At 34.9% G+C, this 14,916-nt stretch overlaps 1 protein-coding gene across 17 annotated transcripts in view; it reads left to right on the top strand.

Annotated features, from left to right (window-relative positions):
- The window catches only part of PLAGL1 (PLAG1 like zinc finger 1), a 153,000-nt gene that overhangs the window by 57,828 nt on the left and 80,256 nt on the right, over nt 1–14,916 (top strand). For 10 of the 17 annotated variants that reach the window (XM_056818889.1, XM_056818892.1, XM_016428926.2 and 7 more), the window contains one exon: nt 3,637–3,709. The exons of the other annotated variants lie outside the window; for them this stretch is intronic. The gene's annotated coding sequence lies outside the window, so the exon portion shown is untranslated. The remainder of the gene's footprint in view (nt 1–3,636; nt 3,710–14,916) is intronic. 17 annotated transcript variants of the gene reach the window in all.

The raw sequence follows: 14,916 nt of genomic DNA, 5'->3' as shown, positions 1-14,916 counted from the left end.
ATAAAATTAAAATTGTGCATAATTACAACTCTCATTATTTAATAAATATTTCTTATACAAACATACCCAACAGTTTACAACTTTTCTTAGGCTTATCAGAGCCACCAGCATCCCTGCTTTTGTACTTTGGGGCCATTATCAATAACCAAATAGTATTAATGAAACAAAGAGAAGCCTTTACTTGACATGGTCATGACTTATTACAAATGAGAATTTAGGACAAAGATTAAATTTTATGCATTTCTATGCCTTTGTTTTCTTGATTCACAATCATATGCATTTCTATGCCTTTGTTTTCTTGATTGACAATCATATATATGTATATATTATATATATATATAATATATATACCAAAATTTACATGTGTTGAGATTGTATAAAATGAGGTCCTACTGTATAAGGATGTGATGAAATACTATTGTATTTTAGGAATGATAAAGGGTGTTTTAGTGAAGACTTGTATGAGTTATTTATTTCTGAATAAAGTGAGCAGAATCAGAACAATTTATGTACTACCAGCAATATTGCAAAAGCAGACAATTTTGAAAGACTTAGAAATTCTGATAAACTCTTAAAATGAAGCCTGCTACTCTCTTCCTGAGAGGTGATGAATTAAGAGTTCAAGTTGAGAAATATTTCATTTTTGGAATGGTCAATGGAAAATTTTATTTTACTTGACTATTGTCTTTCTCACAAAAAATAGGACTGGGAAAGAGAAGGTGGTTGTTTATTGTTTGAAAAAATAAAATTTAAATGTAAAAAGTCTTATTTAGACAAATAAGAAATGACCTTTCTTTGTTCTAAGCAGCCTTATGAAAATCCTAATTATGAGTAAATGGAATGTAGAGGTACGAGTAACTGATTTGGGTTTAAAAAGTTTTCCTTACACTCAAATTTCTAGTTCTGTTATAGCTGAGGTAAGAAGGCATAGTGTGTGTGGAGAGAGAGAGAGAGAGAGAGAGAGAGAGAGAGAGAGAGAGAGAGAGAGAGAGAGAGAGAGAGAGAGATGAGTTTTACAGGATTTTTACCCCAAAACAGAAAAGAAAATGGCAAAAATAGAAATAGTGAAAGTCTTTATTAAAAAAAACATGGGCAAGTACCTTCGTCTCTCTGAGTCTTAGTTTCTTTATAAAATTAGAATGATTATATTTGTACTATCTATCTCAAGATTATTATGAGGAAATATCTTTGTAAACCTTAATACTATAGCTATGGGGGTAGCTAAGTGACTCAATACATGGAGAGCCAGGCCTAAAGACAGAAGATCCTGGTTTCAAATTTGGTTCAGATATTTCCTACCTGTGTGACCCTGGGCAAGTCACTTAACCCCAATTGCCTAGCCCATATCTCTCTTCTGCCTTGGAACCAATACTTAGTATTAATTCTAAGACAGAAGGTAAAGTTAAAAAAAACCTAGCTATATAAGTATGAGCTGTCAGTGTTATATGTGACAAAGAACTTATATTTTAGGTTCAGAGTGATGTTCTGTACTGCAGAGTTTCCTAGAAGATTTATTTCCATTTGTTGTTTTATTTTCTCTGGACCCTTAATGATTTCTATATAGCCTTTATTTAATTCATAAAATATAACCAGATGGAATTTCTCATGGTCTGACCAACCTGAAAGACTTTCATGTGTCAGAAAGATTAGACTCTCTTGTTGGGGTCTTCCAGCAAAGGAGAGATTGAATAACCATTTATCAAGTGTGATTTAAAGAATTCTTGTTCAATTCCAAATTGGACAACATAGGCTCTGAGAAACCTTCTAACTCTGAGATTCTATGATTGTATTTAGCTCTTCTTTTGGGGGTAGCTCAGTACTTTAAATAAGAGTAATTTAGTGAAGATGTGTATTTCCTTTGCTGATGCAGACTGTAACCTTTCTGTATAGATTAGGTGGTTTTTGAGCAAAAGATATTCACACTGCAGCTAACCTAGTAATGAGTCTTTCCAAACTTAACTAAGACAGTCTATAGGTGACAGAACTGTAGTCCATTACCAGGCCCACACTCGGAGTCTATAAAATATTGGTGTCAAACTTGAATAGAAATGGGGGGGCCAGTAAACCATACATAAGGATCCTTAATATTATCTATGTGTTATTGCATTTTATTGTTAAAATAGTACATTTTAATCTGCTTTCTGCCACTCTGAGGATTATTGTGGACTATGTGTATATTTGAGACCTCTTCTGGAAAGCATTACAAGATTTGTCAGAATTTAGACTTCTCTGGTAGATCAGGGATTATTTCCAGACCACTAGAAGACTTTAAATACTTTAGTAGAAGGCACTTCCTTTTTAGTAAGAATAGAACCCTCTTTTTTATTTTTAATTTGGCAAATTTAATTAATTAATTAATTTAGAATTTTTCCCATGGTTACAAGATTCATGGTCTTTCCCTCCCTTCCTCTCTCCCCCCCTCTTGTAGCTGAGCACAATTCCACTGGGTTTTACAAAAAAAAAAAGTGTCATTGATCAAGACTTATTTCCATATTGATATTTGCACTAGGGTGATCCTTTAGAGTCTACATTCTGTTTCTTCTACATGGTTCTTTCTCTGGATGTGGAAAGCATTCTTTCTCCTAAGTCCCTCCGAATTGTTCAGGATCACTGCATTGCCACTAATGGAGAAGCCCATTACATTCGATTGTGCCACAGTGTATCTGTCTCTGTGTACAATGTTTTCCTGGTTCTGCTCCTTTCACTCTGCATCAATTCCTGGAGATCGTTCCTGTTCACGTGGAATTCCTCCAGGTTATTATTCCTTTGAGCACAATAGTGTTCCATCACTAAGATATTCCACAATTTGTTCAGCCATTCCCCAATTGCAGGGCATCCCCTCATTTTCCCATTTTTGACACCCCAAAGAGTACAGCTATGAATATTCTTGTACAAGTCTTTTTCCTTATCATCTCTTTGGGGTATAAACTGTAATAATGGTACTTTCTCACTATATTTGATGATAGTTTAGTGGAGTCAAATGGGAGCTTACTGAGAAGCAAATGAATGTGGAGGAGGTAGGACTAAGATGAGTTGGCTCCTACTCTCCTTTTTCCTCTCTTGAGTGAGGCTGTTGAGAGGTGCTGCAATAGGTACCAAGGGACTCCCTGATGTGAAAGGGTGAAGGAGAATTGAAGGGATCTCTTTGCTTTGAGATAGACCCAGGGATAATCTCAGATTCCCTGGCACAGAGAGGATCTGGAGACAAGTGCCCACCCCCCACCCCCCACCTTGCCTCAGCAGGGGAGGGTTTTGATTGCTCCCTGTTAAAGCCAATTTCTGATATCTCTTCAAGGTTCCCAAACCAAATCACTTGGTAGAAAATCTGGCTGCAAATCAAAGGTTTAATGACTTGGATAAAAGGCAAGTAGGGGAAATGGAAAGAGGGACTCAGTGTCCTTAATTTATTTTCTAACCACAGTATCTCATCCAAGTAGCTGTATAGCTGGCTTGGGTTTCACCACCCCGAACTCAACTAAAGTTTCCCAATCTGTCTATCATATATTTAACCTAGGAAATGGCAGAACAGATGCAGGAGGGTTGCAGGGGGGAGGGGGTAGCGGGGCTCTCTTTGACAGTGAGTCCACGACTCCCTTGCTTGGCAGGGTCTGATCCTCTTTTGTGATGTTCTTTCAGGTACGAGTGTGGTGATATCGTTAGACAGAAGAAACTTTGAACGTTGGACAGATCAGTCTTCTTATGGCTCTTGGTGAGGTCCTCAGCAAGGGAAATCATGTCCTGCTTGGTTGAGGTCTCGGCTTGAAAAGCCAAGAATTCCATATGGATCTTTCCCAGGTCTCTCCTCCTCTCCCACAATGCCTTGCTTTCCAACCAATGTAGTTGTCACTCAAGCTCCTCTTACAAAATTCCATCTCTCCCTCTTGCACCTTTCCTTACAAAACCCAGCAGTGGTATGGTTGGATCAAAGGGAAGGCAGTCTTTTAGTGCCCTTTGGGAATAGCTCCAAATTGCCATCCAGAATGGTTGGATCAATTCACAACTCCACCAGCAATGTATTAATGTAGAACCCTCTTTAAAAAAATTAAGTAAACTAATTTGTTACATTCAAATGCCCAGTTGACTCCCTCTCTCCCCTACCTCCCTCATCAGAGTAAGTATCATTTGACAAAGTTTTATGTATGTGTAAAAGTATATTTTATTTATTTCTGTTTATTATTTCTTAGTAAGTGGACATGTACAAGTTGTTCTTCAAACAGTATTTCTGTTGCTGTATATAATGTTCTCTTGGTTCTGCTCATTTTGTTTCTCATTATATAGGTCTTTACATGTTTTTTGAAAAATAACCTGCTTGTTATTTCTTAAGGCACATTAGTATTTCCATCATATGCCACAACTTGGTTAGCCACTCCTCAGTTCATGGGCATCCCTTCAACTTCCAATTCTTTGTCACCACAAAGAGAGCTGCTATAAATGTTTTAGAACACAGAGGTTCTTTTCCTTTTCCCCTGATCACTTTAGGAAATAAACCTAATAGTGACATTGCTGATTCAGAAGGTATACACAGATTTGTAACTCTTTGAGCATCATTCCAGATTGCTCTCCAAAATGGTTGGATCAGTTCACAGTTCTATCATGAGTGTATTAGTGTTTCCATATCTCCTTCAATAGTTGTAATTTTGTCCTTTTCTGATTTTAGCCAACCAGCTAAGTATGAAATATCTCAAAGTTGTTTTGATTTGCATTTCTCTAATTAATGATTTAGAGAACTTTTTATATGTTTCTACTTAGCTTTGATTTCTTAATCGAAAAACTATTCTTATTTTTTGAACATTTTTGATAACAGGCTTTAAAAGTAATGTTTTAGCGACTAGGTGATGCTTTCCTCATCGTTTTTTGAAAACATTTTGATCAATATGAATGCTCTGTGGAAGTGAGACAGAAATTCTGGCATTACCATCAAGAAGAAGAGATATAGAGCATTTTTAAAAAGTGCTTTCTATGTGCCAGGCACTGTGCTTGGAGTTAATGAGGACACGAAAAAAAAAAAGATGGTCCTTATTCTCATGAAGCTTATATTCTAATAGGGTTGGATTGAACATAAAAGGAGAACTAGAAAGAGGGTGGAGGTGGGTTGGGTTGGGAGTGTCACAACAGGGGCAAGTCCTCTATCTGGTGGGGAATGAAGCAATCCAGAGAATGAGTTGAATTAGTTGGAGGTGTGATGGCAATGAAGTGAGCATCTTGGTTGTGGTGCCTCAAGAAATGATATCTGGCCAGGGATTCAGTAGAGTAAGCAGACCTCAAGGTAGAGTAATCACTTGATGGATAAAGCAGCTGGTGGGATAAAGAATAATCTAGAGAGTGTTTTTGTCTGGGAGTGAAGATGGAGTGGCTTTGAGTATGCTTATATGCTTTTGGGTTCTCTGCCTGTCATCTAGGATCAACCTGTCAAAATTAGGAGAAACCCATCAACTGATTGGCTAAGGGTAATTCCTTTTTTTTGGCCACAGCAACTCTTGAACTTGTTTACCAAGTCTTAGCAAGGTTATTAACTGTCAGTGGAAAAGATGCCCATATTGACTAAAGAATGGAACATTAGCAAAATAGAATTTATTCTTGATATTACTATGTTAATATGAAAGTAGCATGCTAGAATTAGATAGAAGATCACTATTCTGAAAGTAATTCAAATTTTTATTCTTTCTTTTGTTGATTACTGAAAATGTGAACTTATTTATTGAAGATCTCAAACTAATTTAGTTTGATAAAGTAAAAATTGCCAAAAGGGACTATATTTTTAAATTTTAGGATAATTTCTTCCTTATATTATTTGTGTATTAGCTAGAAAACTTGTCTGTAAATATCACTTATTTTAAGTATTTCGTGGTGTATACATATCATAAGAACACCTCAGTTTCTTTTGTCTTCAACCTGTGTTGTTGGTTCAGTATGCCCCCAGTGTGATTCTAATCATCATGTGGTAGTGATTAGAAATTTGGCTGGCCTAGGGTATTTGCTTTCTTTGTAGTAAGTCATGTAAGAAAATGAAAGAAGACAATGTAGAGGCCAAGTCTTTTATTTAGGGAAAAAAAACCAACCCTGTTTGGCTTTACGAATTCTATCAGTACTTCTCACTGAATTTTCTCAAAGTAGAACAATTCTCTGAGAGAACCAATTATTTTCTTCTGTGTTGTCAAATAAAATGATCTCTTTCGCTTCCTCTTGGCTAAAATGGATATTCAGATGACAATCCTAAAGGTTGAAAAAAAGCTTGTTCAGTACTCTGAAAGAGAACATAGTCCAAGAAAATTCCTTTCACTTGATTTCCCATGAATGGATTTTTACATTAGCTTTGTTCTAGTTAAATTCAGGAGATTAACTGGTAGTCCAGCATTGGTTATACAGTGTTTTCCTTTCTTCAGGCATTCATATATGCAATGTCATGGATTTAATAAACATGAAATGAAGTATATAATGAGTGTCTTATGCTTAAAAATAAAATCTATTGATGATTTTGGGGGATTTTGTGGGGTGTAAGGGCTTCAAAATGTTCAGATATATTTTAGTATAGAAAAATCACAGAGAAAAGATATATAGGTTTCTGTTTTCTCCTGGAAGCTCAGAAGAATATATGTTTGCTTGGCTACTGAGAGAAAAAATACCCACCTTTACTTTGCTAATTCTAGCCAGGCCAATTTTTGTTAATACAAACAATATATTTTCCCCATTTTTCAGATCTGTACTCTAGATATAATAGGCATCTGAGTCATATCACTGTTTACATGTAACAGACATCTTTGGGAAATGATATACTGGCAATATTTCTACTTATTTGTAGTCTTTATATTGGCTCCCCCTTGGCTAAAGCTATGCATGAATGCTTTGGGACTTTACAACAAAGATACTCTACTAAAACTCCATGAGAAGCAGTTTAAGGGGAGAAAACCAGAAAGTTGGAGTTAGTAAGACCTAAGTTAAAAGTCATTCCTCTGATTTCTATTAGATATACAATTATAAGCAATCCACTTAGCCTCTCAATGCCATGATGAATTCTTTAAGACTATACAGATAAATTACTGGTATGTATGTATATGTATGTAGTTTCCATACTGGGAGTTACTTGCATCAATGAAACCACAGGTCTGGATTTTTAAAAATTCATTAAAAAAAATTTAACAATAACAACCCACAGCAGAATTTTATTGAAATTGATGTCAATTAAATTGATATTTTATGATAAATTTGTCCCTATATTTATAGATCACTTCTTTGCCTATAGAGATAATCTAATTCTTAAAACAAAACAAAAACATCTACGATGGGAAGTTTTAGTATTCTTGTATTTGAGTTGTTTTCCAGTAAGTGGTTGGGGGTGGCTCTGAGCCAGTACCTGGAAACCACTAGCATGAATTGAAAGATGTCTAGCCACGACTGGGGTGTACTATGAAGAACAATTAGAATTCTTTGTGTTTTCAATATTCTGTTGCAACTACTGTGCTTTCTTTCCATTGAATAGTAAATGTAGGTTCATCATATATCAGTGTTTTTGTCTCAATCATATTCTTGGAAAAAATGTATTTTCAGAAACATATTTATATATATATTCCCAGAAATGTGTTTATTATATCTATATAGATATAAAATACATACATATTTCCAGGAATAAAATGTTTTATTTCAATTTTGAAATGAGTCTCAGGGACATATGCTTGATATGTATGTCATGAAAATACTGTTCTGTGTCTTAATGATGAACCACAATTTTAGAAGTATTTGATTCAGTCATCATCTGTTTATTTTGAGAAGTGTTAAAAAATGTGGGATCCACATGTAAGTTGATTCCCACAGAAATCTTAGCTTTCTCACCCTGTTAGATGGACATTTGGAAAATGAATTCTTACCGTAGAAACTTAGTTGCATGAAGAAAGTAGTCTCTGTTCTGAGCACATTGAAATAGTGAAAAGGAACTGCTCATATCATGAAAAAAATCCCTATTTAATTTTAAGGACTTGATTTTTTAAAATTACTAATCATATTTCATTTCTATTTTGCACTAACTAAAGTAAAAATCATTAACTGGAATTATATATTTATGATTTTCACCTAGGTTATGGAAAGAAGAATATACAAGTTATAAAATATCTATATTGTCTGCCCAGTTTTTGTACTTAAGCACTTGAAGAGGTTCATGTCTTATGGGAGTTGCACACAATCCATCCATAACCCTCATCCTAGGCAGCTCCTATTCATTTCTTCTATAAAGTTATTTTCAGTGCTCTGAAGGCCTTCTTTTTCCTCTTGTCTAGGTTCTGAGTTCTAGGGTGGCCCCAAGGCTGTCTTTAACTTTTACCATTGATAGATGATGAGTCTCCCTCCTTTTCCAATCACATCTTCTTTCACAAAGACTGTATGTGGTAAGAGCTACAGTCTGGCCTTGGAGTTGAGAAGATCTTCATTCATACTTTGCCTTTGATATTAAGTAGCTGGGTGGAAGAAAATTCTGTACTCTATTTTAGACACAACTCTGCCAGAAAGAGTTTTGTGTAATTTAAACTAAATTGTAAGCATTTCTGCTTAGAGAGAAAGAGACAGAGTTATCCAGTGCCTTTGAAAATCTATCTAGTACAAGTCATTTTGAAAGTACAGTTTTCCCAAATAGTAGAAAAAAATTCCACAGCCAAGATTAAGCAAGGTTTAGAGTTTTGGTAATAGGCTCATAACAATGATAATTTAAAGAATAACAACTAAAACCAGTAATAACTAGGATGAATAAGCCCACCTTAGATTAGCAGCTCTTAGAGCATGGTCTGCAGATACCTGGGAGTTCCCAAGACTGTTTCAAGAGGTCTGTGAGGAGAAAAATATTTTCATAATAATTTGAGGACATTTCAACTTCTAATATGGCAAATATTGATAGATAAAGCCCACATAAAAAGTTTGTGGGATCCTCACTCATTTTAAAGAGTATAAAGGAAATTTGAGAACTATTACTCTAGATTTTTTTCCTCTAAAACTAATGCAGTAGTTAGAGTAATGGACCTGATACTGGGAAAACCTAAGTTCAAATCAAGCCTCAGACACTAGTTGTATGACCTTCAACAATTCTCTCAAGCCCTGTTTGCCTCAGTTTATTCAACTGTAAACTGGGATTGATAATAGCACCTACCTCAAAGGATTGTTGTGAAGATCAAATATTTGTAAAAAATGACTTAGCACAATGTCTAGCATGTAGTAGGTATATATAAGTGCTTATTCCTTTCCTCTTTCTGTTTTTTTTTCTTCAACTACTCCCTTTAAGGATTCTCCTTTTCACCCCATCAAAGATAAGGTCAAGAGATATTCCTATTAAATGAAGTAATCAAGGACTTTGATCATTACCATAATCATTCAAAGAGCAGACCTTTCTGAGATTATCAGGAGATGGGTCTTGCAAAGAAGACGAAATTGGTTAGGTCTTTCATTACCTGCTCTGCACCTGACAACCCCAGAAAGCTGCTTAAAGTGTTGAGAAGTTAAGTGAATTTCCTAGAGTCACGCTGTCTGAGATAGGTCAGGAACTCAGGTCTTCCTGACTATTTACAATACCTTGTTGCTTCGGGTGTCATGGAATAGTTTGGATAAATGTGTAAAGACTAACCCTAGTTAAGTTAGTTTGGATTTTTATTTTCATATACTTCCTTGCTGTTGCTTAAATATGTTCATAGACTTAAATAAATATTTACATAAAATTTTTTTATCCTTTATCCCAGTAGATTTGAATGTACCTTTTTATCTAGAGTTTTTTGCTTTTTGAACAGTAAGATATAAGAGAAAGAGTACTGGGATTCAGAATGCCTAGATTAAAAGCTTAGCTCTGTTGCTTCAACCTGGATAAATCATTGAATCATTCCCTGTTCTCCCCATTCTCCTTTCTTTTGGCCTCTCTCCAGCTTCTGTATCAGTAAAATAATAGGAATATACAAAAATGATTTCTAAGATCTCTTCTTTCTTTTAGTCCTATACTCTTCATACCAAGAAAGACCAAAACTGATTAGTAAAGTTTGAAAAATGACATAAATGAGATGATTAGGAAATATATGACACAACACTTGAATTCTGTCTTGCCCCACCATCTTCTTCTTTACCCCATCTCATGTGAAGAAGTGACTCTTCTCACCCACACTAATGCTTCACCACACCCCCTTTATTTCTGTTCATCCCATCTTCTCCTTTGGCCAGTCTCCTAACCTATCTTTAGTTCGGTCTACTGGCTGCTTCCCTGCTGCCTTCGAATGTGTTAATGTGTTTACCAACCTCAAGAAATTCTCTCATGATCTATCTGTCCCACCCCCTCTGGCTATCATCCTATGGCTTTCCTTTCTTTTGTTAACTACATTTTTTTTTTTGTGAAAGCTGTCTATAATGAGTGTCTCCACTTCCTCTCCTCTCAGTCTTCTTAACTCTCTTCAAGTCAGGCTTCTGACCTCATCATTCATTTGAATCTGCTTTCTGCAAATACTTATGAGCTTGATTTAACTTGACAGTACTCAGGGAGTTCAAGTTACTAGACCTGACAAACTACATTTCTGAAAGAATTGCTAGGTGTGATTGTTGGGCTTAGAATGTACTGGAGAAGGGCAAATGTTTCAATTTTCTAAAAAGGAAATAGGGAAGATTATAGAAATTACAGATGAGTGAACTTACTATATTTCCTTGAAAATTCTAGATCATATTAAAAGGGATGATTTGTGGGGGCTTAAAAAGGAAATGAATGACTACTGAAAAGCCAGCATAGTTTTATTAAAAATAAGTCATATCAGATTAGCTTCATGTTCTTTTTTCCACAAGATTATTAGACAGGGAAATCAGATGAATACTATTAGACTTATTTAGATTTCAGCAAAACATTTGGCAGAAACTTTCAGGTTATACCTATGGATGAGATGGAGCAATATGGGCTAGATGATAGTACAGTTAGATGTATTTACTACTGCTTTTTGAGCTTAGTCTAAATAAAGTGTGGTCAATAAAAATCTGTTGACTTTTTATAATTCAGTGGGTTAATGATGTGTCTTTGGCCCTACCTATGCTGTTATACATTTTTATGAATAGTTTGGATGTCAGTGTCATGCTTTTTACATTTGCAGATGTCATAGAGTTGGGAGGCTCCATCATGAGAAATCAGAATCAGGATTCAAAACTTATCAATATGGCTAAATGAAGGGTCAAATCAATACTAGATGGATATTTTCTCATTTTCTTTTAAATAATTTTGGATATCTTTTGTTTTTTTCTATCACCAGAATTTCACCCAGTATCTGTTCCCTTCACCCCTACCAGAGAACCATCCCCACATTCCAATAAATTATATTTTTAAAGAAAAGAAGGGAAAAAATAAAAAAATCTAATCTATATCAAAAATATTTGAAAAGATATTCATTGTGATTAGATGAAATGAAAGGAAGAATTGAAAGGAATAAGTATTTACTGAGCACCTGAGCCCAGGTACTGGGCTAAGTGTTTTATAAAAATCTCATTGGTTCCTTATAACAACCCCCTTAAGGTAGGTGCTATTATTATTCACACTTTAAAGTTGGGAAAACTGAGGTAGACAGAATTATAAAGAGACTCAGGGTCATATAGTCTCTGGATCCAAATTTAATGTGATAAGAATAAATACAAAGCTCTAAGTTTAGTTTTTAAAAATATACTTCACAGGTAAAGGATGGAGGAGTAAACAATTCCTCTGAAAGAGAGTTGGAGGTTTTGGTGGACTATAGGTTCATTATGAATTTGACTTGGTAGCTAAAAATACTGAGTCTGTTCTAGGTATTGAGTATCTAGTATTGAGGAGGGTATCCTACGCAGAATTAAGCAATAGTTTTGCTGTTCTCTACCTTTGTTAGGAGATATTCAGAATACCATATTAAATTCCCAGCATCACATTTTAGGATAAACAAGCTATAATGTGTCCTGGAGAGGGAAGCCAGGATGCTGGAAGGACTAAAGAGAAGCCAGAAAAGGATCAGATGAAAAAAAACCAGCAATTGTTAATTTGGAAAAAAAGAAGATCTAGCAAGGATGTGAAAGCTGTATTCAAGTATTTGAAGGGCTAAAGACTGTGAAGTGGGAGAGGGATTAGAACTTTTGCTGTTTTCCCCCAGAAGGAAGAACTAGGGCTAAAAGGTAGAAATTACAGAAGCCGATTTAAACTTAATGAAAAGAAAAACTTTCTAACAAAGCTATTCAGAAATCCAACAGGTTATTTCTGGAGCTAGTAGCATATTCTTCCTTACTAAAGAACTTCAAGTAGAGGCCACAAACCACTTGTTGGACAGCTGAAAGAAGAGATTATTGGAAAGGTACAGATGGAACTGTGAAGTCTGCTATTGCTCTTAGGGGGTGTTTTGTTGTTTTGTTTTGTTTTTCTGGAGGAGCAAGAGCAAAGCACCTAAGCAGAACTGTCTGGTATGATTGTTCCTCAAATTTAAAGGCTCTGTACTTCAATTTTCTTTTGTGTTATTAAGTAATAAACAGTTCTTTTGAGCAATTATATGTGCTTCACATTCTAGGCTAAGAACTTCTGTTACTATACAGTGATTTCCAATAAGAGTTACAATTAATGGGGAAGTGTTAACAGTAGAAAGTTTGAATCACACATACATCCTGTTGGACTTTACAGGCAGGCACAAAACAGCTTTGTGGTATGTGGTATGAGTGACATTAACACCCTGGGAAATAGCCACTAGCCTACTCTCCCGGGGAGGGAAACGATTTGTCAGGTGAGATGAAAAGAATACTGATTACGACTGTACCTCTTTTGGGGACAGTAAGCTGTGTGATTTTGGTAGCTATTTACAAAGCTTCATTGCATTATCTTCATTTGGTGAATTGGGCGAGCTGCAGGGTCCTGTGCAATAATTTTTCTTGATTCTGTGTTTTAAGTATCAACTTTATAGCTTTAGCAACCAATTCATTATTTGAATTCCCAGAACCCTGTTTAAACTGTCAGAAATGAAGACAGTGAATGCTTTAACCCTGAGAAAACTTAACCCTCAACTCCCCATACCACTAAATAAGTTATCTGATGAACTTAAGTAGAAACGATTCACTGTCAGGTTTTCAGAAAATAAAGTCTAAACCATATAGCATACCAGAATAAAGACTAAAACCCAAAGAATAAATATTTCTTTAAATTTTTTGAAGAACTTGAATAATTTGAAAAGCTTGAAAAATACCCTAGTATTTTTGTGGCATGTACAGTGTTGCTATTATATCCATATGTGGTCAGGTTGCTTTGTGAATCTTGAATAATTTACAGTTTTAGAAGAACTATTTGAATTGATATGACTCACTGTAGACTTTCTAAAGGCTTAGCTTGGGGGTTTTAAATAGATGAACATTGTGGAGTTTTTTAAATCTCTTTATCAATCATAAGAATTATTTAGTTTAACATTTATTGAAAAGTTCCCTGCTGGAGTAAATTTAGAACATACATTACTGGAAGAAAAAAAGTTTAAATTTTCTTCATTTCGTAGGTGGATTCACTGTGTTCTTTCTTAATGTCATTTGTCTAATAATAGATACCTAAAGTAGTATTGGAAACAAAATACTTCATCTGAAGTATAATAGGTAAGAGATAATGTGTGCACATTTAAAAATATCTTATTACTAGAATCTCAGAATCATAGAATTTGAAAGAGACTGTAAAAGCCATCAAGTTGAGGAATCTCTTGAAACATCCTTGCCAAATGGTTTGAACATTTGGTGCTGTTGCCTCCCTTTATCTGGACATTGTGCATAAGTAAATCTTCTAATAAGAAAATTATATTAGCTTTTTGAAATCATGTCATACAGATTAGCTTATATAGAGCTTTATGGACAAATAAAGTCCTCAGGGTTTTCCCCCTATTAATTATGCTTTAATTCTAGGTCTCTATGACTCATAGGATTTTAGGAGTTTGGAAATTGACTTAAAGATGCTCTAGTTTAGCCAGCTCCTGATAAATAGTCTGCTCTATAAAAGAGACCAGTTATCTAGCCTCTGCCTGAAGATTTCCAGTGAGGGATGGCCTATGACTGCCCTTGGTAACACATTCTACTTCTGGATATCTTTAATTGTAAGGAAAATTTTCCTTACATTATTTTGCTTTTCTCTGCTTTCCCATTACTCCTAGTTTCTTTTTTTAAAATAATTAATTAGTTTGTTACATTAAAATGCCCAGTTAACTCCCTTCCTCTTCTGCCCCCATTAGAGAATATCATTTGATGAAAAGTTTTATGTATGTGTAAAACTATATTTTACTTATTTCTATTTATAATTTCTCTGGAAGTGGGCATGCACAAGTCATTCTTCAAACAGTATTTCTGTTGCTGTATATAATGTTCTCTTGATTCTGCTTGTTTTATTTCTCATTATGTAGGTCTTTCTATGTTTTTCAAAAAATAACCTGCTCGTCATTTCTTAAGGCACAGTAGTATTTCCATCATATGCCACAAATTGGTTAGCCATTCCCCAATTGATGGACATCCCTTCAACTTTCAGTTCTTTATAACCACAAAGAGAGCTGCTGTAAATATTTTAGAACATAGAGTTTCTTTTCCTTTTTCCCTGATCACCTTAGGAAATAAACCCAACAGTGATTTTGCTGACTCAAAAGGTATACACAGATTTGTAACTCTTTGAGCATCATTCCAGATTGCTCTCCAAAATGATTGGATCATTTCACAGTTCCATCAACAGTGTATTAGTGTCCCCATTTTTCCATATCTCCTCTAATATTTGTAATTTTGCCCTTTTCTAATTTTAACCAACCTGTTAGACATGAAATATCTCAGAGTTGTTTTGATTTGCATTTCTTTAGTTAAGATTTAGAACATTTTTTCTTTAGCTTTGAGTTCTTCCTCTAAAAACTATCTTCATAACTTTTGGCCATTTGTCAATTACAAAATAACTCATTCTTATACATATATGCT

The sequence above is a fragment of the Monodelphis domestica genome, chromosome 2 (genome assembly GCF_027887165.1).
Source record: "Monodelphis domestica isolate mMonDom1 chromosome 2, mMonDom1.pri, whole genome shotgun sequence".
Taxonomy (NCBI): domain Eukaryota; kingdom Metazoa; phylum Chordata; class Mammalia; order Didelphimorphia; family Didelphidae; genus Monodelphis; species Monodelphis domestica.
This window is presented reverse-complemented; position numbering and strand designations above follow the sequence as displayed.